Source organism: Rhinolophus ferrumequinum, chromosome 8 (assembly GCF_004115265.2).
Source record: "Rhinolophus ferrumequinum isolate MPI-CBG mRhiFer1 chromosome 8, mRhiFer1_v1.p, whole genome shotgun sequence".
Classification (NCBI taxonomy): domain Eukaryota; kingdom Metazoa; phylum Chordata; class Mammalia; order Chiroptera; family Rhinolophidae; genus Rhinolophus; species Rhinolophus ferrumequinum.
Window position 1 is genome coordinate 65,940,420 of NC_046291.1, and position 14,450 is coordinate 65,954,869.

The 14,450-nt window shown below is 33.9% G+C and overlaps 1 pseudogene; it reads left to right on the forward strand.

Annotated features, from left to right (window-relative positions):
• The first annotated feature begins 1,055 nt into the window (after window positions 1–1,055).
• LOC117025565 (transmembrane protein 258-like) lies at window positions 1,056–1,528 on the forward strand (annotated as a pseudogene).
• The last annotated feature ends 12,922 nt before the right edge of the window (window positions 1,529–14,450 follow it).

Genomic DNA, 14,450 nt, shown 5'->3' on the forward strand with positions numbered 1-14,450 from the left:
AATAATTTATAATTTTTTTGTGTATAAACTTATTTTCAGCAAACTTGTTTTATTTTTCAGTTGGAGTTCAATGCATTATGAGTTGTTAAAGTACCATTTCTGCCAAATTTTTCACCTATTCACAATTACAGTTCAGATTTCAAATGGTAAACTAATGATGTAAAGAAACAAAGATCACATGAATCAATTGTGGTCACAGACAGTGACAGATATGTGTGGTTTTAGACACAACCATGGCAGCCATTCCAGATATAAGATCAGAATCTGATCTAGGAAGTAGTAAAGATAAAGAGTAGGGAAATTACAATGTGTGTCCAGGAGCAGTGCTCGTGGTATCTACAAGTATCAAACCAATCCTGATTTTAATTTTTTATCCTACTTGAACATTTCCCAAGCCAGAATCTCTTGCTCTCAGCTCCTGTTTAAATTTCCTAGACTCTACTGTTTTTATTTACAACTACAAAATATGGCAGATGCAAAATTATTTTATGTTTACTACTCCACTTATCAACTCATCTAACATCATTTATTTAACTATCAAAGCAAGTTAATTTTTATTAATTTTAGCATTAGACAAAGTTTATGACTTAGATTTGGAAGCTGTGTTAACAAAAAATATAATTTTGTTTCCATTTGATGTTATATTTGAAATTATATGAGTTAAATGTGAGAATAATACAAATCTACTCCAATTAATAAGCCTATTTTTTGCAAAGAAATATTAATTCACACTGTCAATGATACTGACTGCGTAGTATTCCATTATTGAAATATATCAAATTTTTTTAACCTATTCTCAAGTAGAAGATGACTAGGTAATATCCAATCTTTTTTTATTAAAAGCAAAACCTTATAGCCTAGTAAGCAAATACACTTAAGTAAAGTTATGGAAATTCTTATAGTGGGATAATATGCAGTCATTTAAAATTATGTTTATAAATAATTTTCATAACATGTAAAAAGATGCATATTTGAAAATTATACACACAGGTGGAATTAGATTGTGTGAAGAAAAAATATCCTGGGGGAAAAAAAAAAGTTAAAAACTAACCGTGATGTTGTTAGGTATGTTTTTCAATTTTTTGTGTGTGTTTTTTTGTTGTTGTTGTTTTGTTTTGTTTTATGATTTTTTAGCTTATTATGTTTGTTCTGATATTCTGTCATTACTTTGTGATTATTTAAACACATTTGTTAAATGCCAAGGAATGTACACATTTTAGTGTAGATTGATTTATAGAAATAGAATTACTTTATTAAGGGCATAGTTTTTAACTCTGAACCTGGAAAATTGGAGCTTGAGGTCATGAGCTGATACACCAGGCTAGTGAATATGGCTGTCTTCCCCCATCTGGCCATGGTGCTGATGGCCACTGGCATGCTCTTTACTACCTGATTCTTTATTTATGAGATCAGCTCCACAAAGCACACTTGTGATATCTACAAAAAGCTCCTCAGGTCCTTGGTAACCTCACTCTTCATGGGCTTTGGGGTCCTCTTCTTGCTGCTCTGGATCAGTGTCTACATATGAACTCCCAGAGATTCTAACAAAGAGCCTCACTAAATCCCTGCTTTTGTAAATTAAATGTTTCCCATTGCTGGAAGTATCCCACATGCTGCTCACAATACAGGCAGATGTGACAATCAAAAAATAAAAATAAAATCTTTTAAAGAAAACTTACATATTCAGTCAAATTTGTTTAATTTAGTGTTTAGAATATAATATTTGAATTAAGTATATTTATAGAAGTTGGATATATTAACTTCAGAAGAGTATAAAACTCTAATTGTAAAATAGAAATGGAAACAAAGCATCTACTTCAAAAATACTACTTGGTAGAGACAGTTCTTCAATAAATGAAAACTGGTGGGCTACATAATAGCAGAAAGCTGGGTCTAGACAACTTGTTTTGGTGTTTTCTTTCTTGCATTTTATTAGCTAAAGAAGTTGTTCATATTTAAAAGAAGACATTCTACAAGGAGTGATAGAGTATTATAAAAAGTAAAACAATTAAGAAAATATCTGAAGAAATTAGAAAAGGGGGAGAAATCACATGTTCAAATATCACTTTTAATATCAGGAATCTACTTAAAACAGCTCCTTGCAATTAATGTACAATATAGCTTAACTTTCTTCAATTATGTCTGGACCCTTTAAAAAGATCATTTTAGGTCATTCACTACCTTTAATTTTTTAAATCAAGTTCATATTTTAGCTGTGACTTTGTTGGATGGTGACTTTCTTGGTATTCTCACAAACATTATTCATTAACATATCAATATGTCAATGGATCCATTAATGTGAATGTATTTCAACAATCTGTTCGGGGTATGTAATATACTATGAAAGACTAATAAAAACTGCAGTTGAAGAATTCAGAATTTTCATCTTTGGTTTTATAGAGCAAATTTGTTACCTTATTTTATTTGAATCCATGGAAGCATAACAGGCAACTTGCAAAAGATTTTGCACATCTGTTAACATGCAACTGGTCTGTGCTCCCCACCACAGTGAAGTGCAAAGGATTCCACCACAGACTATTTTTCCAGATTGTTAATTCCCTTCCCAGATGGTACTACAGACGGTTTCATGGAGTCTATGACTTTTTTAGCCAATTCAAGAAAAATTCTATTCCAAGAAGAAAATATCTATTCTAGGAAGTGGTATGAAATACAGAGATCTTAGACTGAGCTCTTTCTCATCTCTACGTCACTGATCTAGCACATTATTAGGCAATGGCATATTCTTCTCATGGAGAGAAAGGTGACAGAAGCCCCTTACACTCATCAGAGATGTGACATTCATGGAACATGATGTATGTAAACAAATCAATTTTGTAATCAATTTTATTCCCCTGTCATTTTATTCTCTTTCTCAATATGTAAAACATAACAAGAAATTTATATGCATACTAATATGCAAACACAATTTATACCTGTCCATATTAAATAAGTTCTAGTCTTTTTGCATAATGGTTTGTTACAGAGAAAACAGGGAACCATTTTTTTTTAAATAGTGGGAAATCCACAGATTATAAAGAAAAAATACTTTGACATTTTATAAGCTCTAAAAGAATACGAATTATACCTATTGAAACTTATCATTTCATTTTCCATTTTGTAGAGGTTTAGCTTCAGAATCCGTTCTTTGACAGTCTCAAATACATAGAAAACTAGGAAACATTTACTAGAATATATAATCTTAAATAAAGTAAGTTTTGTGCAAGATTAAAAATAATATAGGATAAAATTAGAATGTGTATTTGTAGGTTTTAGATTACAACAGCTGAAGAAATGTTTAACTATCATGCTGCCTTTATCACCATAACCTCAGCCCAAGGCATGGATGCACGCAGCCTAGGGATAGAACTAGGAAATATATACCTAGTCCTTTGCTTATTCATCTTCTGGTGTCATCCGTTGGTCAAAAACAAGAACGCCAAGTAGGCAAGAATGTCAACTTTGCAGGACGGCTTTTCAGAAGATAAGGTGAGAAAGGTAGATAACAAATCAGAAGAGGCACAGAAAAGTAGAGTGAAAATGTGGGTAACTTTTTCTTTGAGGGAGGGGGCAATGAAAATCAATTAATGTTTCTGGTTGCTCCACGTTTGTTTACTATAGTTTTGTTCAAAGTAAACACTGATTTCATATGAGAATCAACACTTTATTCACCTTTTGGATCATCTGACTCGAGTGTCAGTTCTAAAGCATAGGACATAGAGAGAAACAATGCATTTTATTTATTTGCTGACCCTTGCTCTAAATTAATGGTGTTCAAAGTCAGGTATGCACATTGTTGGGGTGGAAAGGGACCTGATGACAGGAAGACAATTTATTGGAGAGCAAACAGTCACATATAGTTTTTCTACTCCATTCCATATTTTATTTTTGTATGTTTTATAATATAAGTGTGTTTAATATGGCAACGGATAATAAATGTGTCTATGAAGTGTACTCTAAAATTTGATTTTGCTGATAGAGAGCACAGTCCAAATATTTTGCTGACTACTGCCCTAATATAACTTTCATTTGTAGGTATAAATAACACTTGTTGGATCTAGAAATATGTATGCTATATGAGCTACAAAGTTAGCATAATAATTGCCAACAATGCTGGTCTCTCAATCTTCAGGAAAATTGCAAGGTTGACATCATCTTGAATCCTCCTCATATATTGCATATTTTCCATCTCTAACTATTTTGACATTTTAGTTTTTTATTCAGTGTTTTTTTCATTATTCAACTCCACAAGTGTTTTAATATGTCTCTCCCTATTTAACTTCATTTTTCAGAAATTGTCCACTGTACTTCTCCCTGTCTATTCTTCAATTCCGGCTGAGTAGAAAAAGGCACACTTCTTACACATGCACAAATTTTAAGAAATCCTGGAAATGCCTACCTATTTGTAGTAAATGGCTTAAAAGCATCAGTTAATAAGTGTTTTCTTCTATTTGCTTCAGTTTGGATCACTGAAATACATCATCCAAAAATGAGGATGAGAGAAGAGGTTTGAATAGAGGGGATACACTGTTAAGGGACATAGAAATCACCCATAGTATGTTTCTTAAATTTGAGTAATTCACCACGAATCTTCAGCAGGGCAATCCAATTAGGCCTCCAGATTCAGTTCCCTTCACCATTTTACAACTGGTGCAAGTTGAGAATATCTCCTTATTCTTTTTTTATATAATCAGTGATGCTATTTAAACTTAGTTTACCTGGATCCATTCAATTTCTCATTGAATATAGTGTAACATAAAAAAATCAATTTATTCTTTTTCAACAAGTGGATTTTAACTATGCATATATGTTATGAGTCACACTTTTTATTTTCAAAGAAAGAAGGACTCTTGTTCTCCATTAGATATTTACAGATGCCATCTTTCTTCTTTCCCTGAGTAGATTCTCTAAGGTTTTCAGAAAATCATCCCCTCCCAGTAATTTAACCATTTACTTCTACCTCCTTATTTTTTTCTACTCAAGTATATTATCGCCATCAAGTGAAAAAAAAAAAAAAAGGTATTTATACACCTTCACACACACACACACACACACACACACGCGGTACATTTATTTTTGCAAATTAAAAGTGCTTTTGCCACTCACTTTTTGAGGGAAAATAAGCTCCATTTTTAAAATAACAAATTTCATCAACCTATTTTGCTTCAGTATTTACTATAATATATTTGCAAAAAATATTCAAGTCTTTAGCATAAATCATGATCAAAAGTCCTATGCCATGAAGGCTATTCCTTCATGATTTCATTGTTATGATAAATTCAATATTGTTGCTTTTATTGTATTATACGAGTAATTTTAAACATAACATAAAGAACTTCTTTTAGCTTTCCATTCTATGAATTGATGTTAACTGTTCAATGTGTGATATTTGAATTGTTTCCCTTTCTCTTGGTCTGTATTAGCATAGCGTAAATAATCCAATATAAAATTTCTTCTGTGAATATTCTTTGTATTTGGGGGGGAAATGTCAAGGAAGTAGGAAAAAAAAGGGAAGTAAGAAGGAGAGAAGGAAAGAAGCAAAGAGAGAAGGAAGGGGATTGATGTTGAAGCTGCTTTAACCAACTATCTATAGTTAACTATTTTTCCAGACCTGAGAAATAGCCAAGCCCATACACCATGGCTATTCATCACTGCACTTTAAACTCATAAAAGTTGAGAGCAATGAGTTGGTAATTCTGAATTCACCTGCTGAGCTCGTCTAGTCATTATATGGAACTTTGCAATGTCTACATTAAACCTGCATACACTGCATCTTCATTTACAGATGCAATGAGAGAAAACCAGATGAGTCTTTGGGAGAAGAAAAGGCATATAACAAATACAAAAATTAAAACACTCGGGAATAAGGTAAATACTGAGAGTAAGAACTGGGAATGAGACAAATATTGGATTAAGACAAATACTGGTGCCGATTCCAATGTCAATTCTAACAGTGCTAGTAAAGATTGGATTGTGTTGACTGTTGGAGATGAGAGGCTAAAGCAGAAAGCAAGAAAAAATCATCTAAGCTAGAATCCTATGTCATTAACATTTTTTGACTAAATTATTAGATTATTAAAATAAATTTAAGCCCAGGTAGTTGTACTCTTAATAAAGCCTAATAAATAGAACTGAATAAATTTAAATTGACAGCTAATAGTAATATGTGAAACTCATCTGAGCTTCTAAGTGCTTTTGTTTCTTTTTTATTATTGAGAGTTAAATTAGACACAAATAGCTCAAACCTATGTACTTTTTAAATTATAAAATACAGCTGTTAACACAAAGAATGGTTTTGTTCATATAATATCAGCACTGAACCTGTAAGCTCACACTATTCATTTTATTATCCTAACCTATTTTAATATATTCAGGTGTGAGACCATCGTTATTGATGTTTTTCTTTTTTTAAGATTATTATTAAAAATATAGTTAGCATACAATATTTATTAGTTTATCACAATATTCTTGACTATATGCTCTATGCTGTACATTATATCCCTATTACTTATTTCTTTTATACCTGGAAATTTGGACCATTTATTGCCCTTCACCTTTCCCCCCTTTTTAATTTTTCAATTACAGTTCAATATTATTTTATATTAATTTCAGGTGTACAGCATATGGTTAGACGTTTATGTAATTTACGAAGTGATTCCCCTGACTAGTCTAGTACTCACCTAGTGTTATACATAGTTCTTACCATATTACTGACTGTATTCCCTATGCTTTAATTTACATCCCCATGATTATTTTGTAACTACCAATTTGTACCTTTTAATCCCTTCACCTTTTTCACTCTGCCCTCAACTCCCCTCTTATCCATCAATCCAATAAACCTAGAACCCATCTGATACCACACGTAGTTATTACAGTATTAATGACAATAATCTTTATTTTATACCCTATATCCCCATGAATCCTTTGTAACAATCAATTTGTACTTCTTAATCCCTTCCCTTTTCTCACCCACTCCTTCAACACTCTTCCCATCTGGCAACCATCAAAATGTTCTCTGTATCAATGAGTCTGTTTCCGTTTTGTTTGTTTATTTTGTTCTTTAGATTCCACATATAAGCAAAATCACATTGCATCTGTCTTTCACTGTCTGACACACTCCACTCAGCACAATAACCTCTAGGTCCTTCCATGCTGCTGTAGATGGCAAGAACACTTTCCCTTTCATGGCTGATCAATATTACACTGTATATATGTACCATTCCTTTATCCATTCTTCTATTGAGGTACACCCAGGCTGCCTCCACATCTTGGCCATTATAAACAATGCTGCAATGAACATGTGGATGCACATGTCCCCTCAAAGTAGCGTTTTGGGTTTCTTTGGATAAATACCAGGAAGTGGGCTTACTGGAGTAATTTTTTGTCTTTTGTTTTGTTATAGCCTTTATTTTAAAGTCTATTTTGCTTGATATATATATTGCCACCACATTTCTTTTATCATGAACTAAGTGTTTCTATTCCTTTACTTTCAGTCTGTGTGTGTCTTTCAACATGAAGTGAGTTTTTTTGCAGGCAGCATATGTAAGGGTTTTGTTCTCTTATCTATTTAGCCACCCTATGTTTTGATTAAAACATTTAATCCACTTATATTGAAAGCAATTTTTGATTGATATGTAGTTTATTATTCATATTTTTTTATTTTGTTTATTTATTTATTTTTTAAGAACTCCCTCTAAAATTCCTTGTAATACTGGTTTGGTGGCGATGAAGTTCTTTAAGTTTTTCTTGTCTGGGAAGCTCTTTATTTGTCCTTCAATTCTAAATGATAGATTTGCTGGGTAGAGTAATCATCTTGAATATTTTATGTCATCCCTTCTGGCCTGCAAAGTTTCTATTGAGAAATTAGTCGACAATCTTACGGGAGCTCCCTTGTAGGTAACTAACTGTTTTTCTCTTGCTGCTTTTAAGATTCCCTCTTTGTCTTTAAACTTTGCCATTCTAATTATAATGTGTTCTGGTGTGGGCTTGTTTAGGTTCATCTTGTTTGGGACTCTGTGCTCCCATTTAATCTTCTGCTTCATCTAGTCTGCTGGTGATTCGTTCTAGTACATTCTTCATCTGACTTATTGTATTCTTCACTTCTGACTGGTTATTTTTTATGATTTCTGAGTCATTTTTTATGTTTGCTATCTCTTCATTGAAGTCCTCACTAAGTTTCATGAACATCCTTAAAACCATTGTTTTGTGCTCTGTATCTGATAGGTTGCTTGCCTTCATTTTGTTTAGTTCTGTTTTTGGAGTTTTCTCCTGTTCTTTCATTTGGGACATATTTATTTGTTTCCTCATTTTAGCTGCCTCTCTGTGTTTGGTTTATGTATTAGGTAGGTCTGTTATGTCTCCCAGTCTTGCCAGGTAACCTTAAGTAGTAGGGGTCCTATGGGGCCCAGTGGCACAGTCTCCCTGGTCACCTGTTTCTGGTGCTCCAGTAGTGTCTCTTATGTGGGCTGTGTGTGCCCTCCTGTTACAGTTGAGCCTTGATTGTTATTGGATGTCAGTAGGTGGTATTGACCCTCAGGCTGATTGGCTGTGGTATTTGGCCACATCAACTGCTTATGGGCTGCTGTGTAGGGGACTAACCCCATGGAGTAGGATTTGCCCCTGCAGGTTCTTGTGCTTGTTGAGACTGCCCTCTGTGTGTGCTGCTTGTGGGTCTAATTGGGTGGTGCTTGCTGTGGTCTGAAGCTAACCTCTAAATACTTTAGTTCTGGGGCCTCTTGGGTGGGGCTCCAGTGCAGGCCCAGGTCAGTCACTGCCTGTGACTGTATGGGGAGTGCCTGGTAGGACCTACCAATATAATCCATGGTTAGTCACTGCTTGTTTTGAGAAACGAGAATGTCTGCCACTGGTACCAGGCCTGGGGTAGCTCTGTAAAAATTCAGAACACCCCAGGCCTGCTGCCACCTGCAGCTAATAAAGCCTTCTGCAGGATGCAATTTCGGTGAGGTAGGAACACAGTGAGTCCGCAGGATGGAACAGTGGAGCTCACCAGGCCAATCTGATTCAGATTTGACTTGTGGGAGCGGGCTTAACACAAGAAAGATGGCACCCACCTGCTTGCTGCTTGGGAAAAGGACCCACACAGGGACAATGAGGAATGCCCCTCCAGTCTTCACCCCAAAGTTACACAACTCAGTCTGTCCCCATATGACTCCGATGCCTTCAGAGTCACCGTCCCTCTGCCGGAGCCTAGGGTGAGTACCCGAGAGGGCCATTTAAGAGGATGTCTGGGTTACTTGCAGCTCTCGTCCCACCTGATGGGTAGGAATCCCCACTGTTTTTCATAGCCAGATGTTGTGGGAGCTCCCTTCCCAGCACCAACACTCCAGGCTGGGGAGCCTGGTGTGGGGGCTGGTGTTTCTTACTCCTTCGTGGGGAACTTCTGTGGCTGAGATATCCCTCCCAATTTTCATCCATCACGTGGAGGTTTGGGGCCGGCCCATTTTGCGTCTCTGCCCCTCCTACCAGTCCCAATGGGCTTCTTCTTTATATCCTTAGTTATAAAACTCTGTTCAGCCAGACTTTAGGTGATTCTCCAGGCTGATTATTCTATAATTTAGCTGCAATTTTGATGTGTTCACAGGATGAGACAAGCACGGCATTTATCTATTCTGCCATCTTGGATCTCTGCTTCTGAAATTCTGCTTCTGAAATTCTTTTCCATTCAAAGAAATTAGAGAGGGACATTTGTGTAGCAGTTAAGGTCTAGGCTCTCAAACAAGGCAGTCTGAGTTTAAATACAGATCCCACTCACTCTTAGGTTTTTATCCTTGGACAAAGTCAGTAAATTCCAACAAAAGAATACCTGGGCTTTCTTATCAGTTTGCCCAGGTAAGGGGCAGAAGGAAAGAGGAGGGTTGGGGCTTGAAAGCTGTCAGCATCAAATATCAAAAATGGACTCAGACTCTTTAATACACTGGGTTGTTTTGATAATTAAATGAATGTTTCTTTTTTTTTAATGCTCACAACAATTTCTGGCAATCAGAAAATGCTCAATAAATCTTAGCTGTTATATTTTAGCAAAGATGTTGAATTGGAATGTGTCTAACATATATGGTGGTGAGGAAAGTCATAAGCTCCGAGGTTAAGTGTGTTTGACAAGAATGATGGGTGTGAGCACAAAACATTGAAGGGCACAACTCAAAGCCTAAAATGGAATGGGGAGTTTCCATATGGATATGGATATCTTTATTCCTCATACCATAGATTCTTAGGAAATAAATTAATTTCATCATGTATACTTCCTCTGTGCAACAATGAAGTTAATGTAGTCACAGTTTAGAAATAACCTTTAAATGACTTCTGTTCCTTCCAGTGTAGAACTGTGGACAGTGGTTCACAAAGATAGTTGTTCAAGATAGAAAATCAGCAGTGAAAAGTTAAAAAAAAAAATTAGGTAGGTATATATCTCTCTTTGAAATCCAGAGGAATATAATTAACTTTTATTTTGTCCCCTCATTCTGTCACATATGCACAAGTAGAGAACAATTCTTCATTGATCTCTGTTTAATAAATATGAAATGCAAAACCATCCCTGTTATTTGTAAGCCATTAAAGCACACAATTACTATGGTTATCCAGGAAATATAATAGTGCTGGATTAATCGGAATTTTGTTTAAGTAAGACAGAACGAAAATACAGCTGCATGATAAAGCAGACAATGGCAATGTGCAAATATTTATAAAGTAGATATAGATTAGAGATGCTGATCAAATGCTTGAACTCATTTGATTAGTACTTTTATTCTTGAAAACAAAATTTGAACATATATAAATGAAGTATTTTTATTCTCAATTGCATCGCTGCTGAAGAGAATCAGAAATTATCCAGGAACTAATTAGCCTGTTTGTGGATTACCTGCACCCTGTACCTTGTGGATTCTTGCTCTTCTCTTTCTTCCTTATCCCTGCTTTGGACCACTTCTCAATTGTTAGCCGGAAGAAAAAAATTAAAAAGTAGAAAACCAGAAAAGGTGAAATTAGGATTCTGTAAGTTATTGTACATTAAACAGAATCCTGCAAGTATCAGTGGGCTAAATCTTTTGAATGAAATGGCAGACAATTGAGACAAAGAGTACTTAATTACAAAAAAAGGTTCAAATTTTTTAATATAAATTACTCAATTGTTTCATCTTGAAAACTCAAGCTTATTGAAAAACTTGATTTAGCAATAATAATTAAAACAAAATTGGGGGAGCATTTAATATTTCATTACTTTATGCCAGCCTACATATATACAGTTTGTGAGAGCTTGCCAGAAGAACTTTACTAAGGTTTTATATGACCTTTTAATGTCAATCTAAAATATTCCGTGCAATGTATTCTCTCACAGTTCCTACTGATGTGCTTCTATTCATAGGGAATTTCCCAATACAACTGGAAAAATCCAACTTCAACTACTAACATGCACTTTTCTATTTATGTACAGTCAGAAGGGGTCCTAAAAATCAATTTGTAGCATTGCCCATTGGGGAATTGATTCTTCATAGTTGAATTTCTTTTTGGCAGGGAAGACTACCTGAGCAGATTTTAAACTTTTTTTTTTTTCTTTTTTATCCACGTGCCATGTCCTCTGTCATTTTGGGCCAACCCAATGTTGACAATCTCTGTGGAGTTTTCTCTTTTCCCCAGAGACCTCTGCTCAGTGTTTCATGAACACAATCCAGAATTTCCCCTCTCAGCTGTCCTGGGACTATTCTTTTGTCTCTAAGAATAAAATTCTGTTCCTGACAGAATAATGATTTTTCTCTATACTTGACTTTAGAACCAACTTCTCATAATCCCTCCTCCTTTAACTCTTCCATAACATGTCATATTTCCACAAAAGAATCTCAAATCACAAGGTATGTGATTATTAAAATTATTGCTTTATCCCTTACTATTAAATGGATACTTTAGCTCTCCCATTTTTTTAGCATTTTTGAATCTAGTGTCTCTGAACATTTGTACCCAAATACAAAAAGGGAATCCTTACGTTAAATTGTAAATGTATTCTAATGTATTCTGTACACTCAATTGTATCTCAAAATCACCCAAGAAAAGGAAAACATTAGATTTTCATGCTGAATCAGGAAACAAGAGAGTGTTTAAATCTGAGAACCATGAAATTTTGATAGTTGATATGATTGTAATTTATTCTGTAGTATTTTATGAATTGGGTGAAATTTTACTCTCTTTAGCTTAACCTATTCAAAACACTATTCATGCAATGCTATTATATATTTCCCTTGCTCTTAGAAAATTTATCAATCCAATTTTCTAAATTTTATATTTAATCTATAGAATTCTATAATGAGTACAACAGAAAAAATCAAATGAGAGGTATAATTTCTAGATGTAGGATTTCTAAATTCTTTATTCTTCAGACTTCAATTAAGGGAGGTATATATATCTCCCATGTAAAATTAAAAGCAAAATGATTCATTATATGTATACAGAGGTTCACAGCTTAAAATACATGGCTAAATTTACTATATGACTTCCAGACTCACAGTAATCCTGTGAGGAATATAATGTGGTTATTACTATTATGCCCCCATTTTCTTGGTCGGGAAACTGACACAGAAAAGAGCTAATTTATTTAGGAAGCATGGTTTGGGGACCAATTTTGTACTTGACTCTCACATGTTTCACTAAGTTAAGCAGCCTCCTCAAAATAAAATTTTATTTGCACAGTATTTTAAAATTTATATAGAGCTTTCATATGTATTCCCCTTCTTATTTTGGCAGAGTGTAGAGGAGAGAAGTAACTTAGTTCTATTAGAGCAAAACTCTTGTGTAAGTCTTTGGTCAGACACTGATTTATCATATACAATAAGAAAGAACATGGAATAAGGTATATATCTCAGAGAAGAAATATGTTTAAGAGAATGAATGGATAGTTTTCTACAGTATTTTAATTTTTCCCTTTCAAAGTAATGTTAAAAAAATAGAGGAGGAGATAAACCACTGAGAATTTCTTGTGCTGCTGTTCAACATGTTAAATATCAATTGCTGCTTCCATGTTTGGAAAATATAAAATAAAAAATGGAAGTATTTTTCGTTTTCACAAAGTTATCAATGGATAATTATATTTTTGAGAGAGAGGAAGAGAGATAAGACACATGCATATAAAATTGTAAAGGACTTGGAAAACCATGAGAAAGTCTGCTTTTTGCAATATGGTTTTAAAATGTGCATAAGGAAACATAAGAATCATAAAAACATTTCATGTGGCATTATAGAAAAATCAAATTTAAAACATAGTACTTTGTTTATTAGATTGCAATCATCTTAATAATATACTCAAAGATAAATGAAAACGTATTATTCAGGATAAGGTTTAGCAAGTTGTGCATCTGACATAGTGATTATTGATAGTAATGGTAAAGTTCAAAACATCAAAACGTTAAAATACTCTGCCGAAATACCAAAAATGGTGAGAGGAAGTGGAAAATTATGTGAAATGTTAAGGATGTTTCATTCCAGTACCTTGGCCTCATTATATTATCAGCTAAATATAAAATACATAGACCAGATAAATGTCTCATTAAGTATTTCACAGTTCTTTCTGGGAACTTGGTAGTGGTCTTGAAAATGAAAAGTAGAGAAGCATTTAATGTAAAAATGATGGTATGAGAAAGTATTTCACTGAAAGTTTTTATTAACTCACTGTGTGTAGCAAAGCATGGGGATAGTTATTTTATTAATTGCTTTTATGTAAAGAACACAAAGATATTTTCTTAATAGAATTTTTAAGACAAGCTATATCTATCCCAGATTTAAGTACATCTTCAACTTTCAGTTGTGATTAAAATTAGGAGCTACCCACCTCCATTTTTAAGAAGAAAGCTTTCTTCAGATAATGCTATTTTTAAATTTAATTTGCCACTTCCTTCTACCTACATACACTGACATTAACAAACAGAATGCAGGAATGGATTTCATATTGAGATTTACTTATTTCTGTTTCTCATCAAAAAGTTTTATGTGAACACAACACAAGAGTATTTTAGATAGAAAAAAACAAAACTATTTTTCAAGAGAAAAATAAATTTTCTTTGACAATTAATACATGTAATTTTAATTATTTCATGTGATGAGTACATGCAGTCTCTTTCTATAATAAAATTGAAAAAAATTTGATGCAATGGATTGTTGCCGTATTTCTCATCCTGGCAAAGTTCCTGTTGCTTTCAGATATACTTAAAATTGAGAAGGTGAATATGATGACACCACTTTAAAAAATGTAGTCAAGCTGAAAATATCTATGTAGAAGACAAGTCACAAAGCATAGAAAACATCATAAAGGATGCTTGTTAACAATAGGAAAAATGAATGGAGAAGAGATAGAAGGGTGCCAGGTGAGAAATGCTCATGATACCTGCAATATATAAACACCAGGCTTCAGTTTCCAAGACAAGTGTGTCTCAAATTGACAGATGGTGGATGATCGC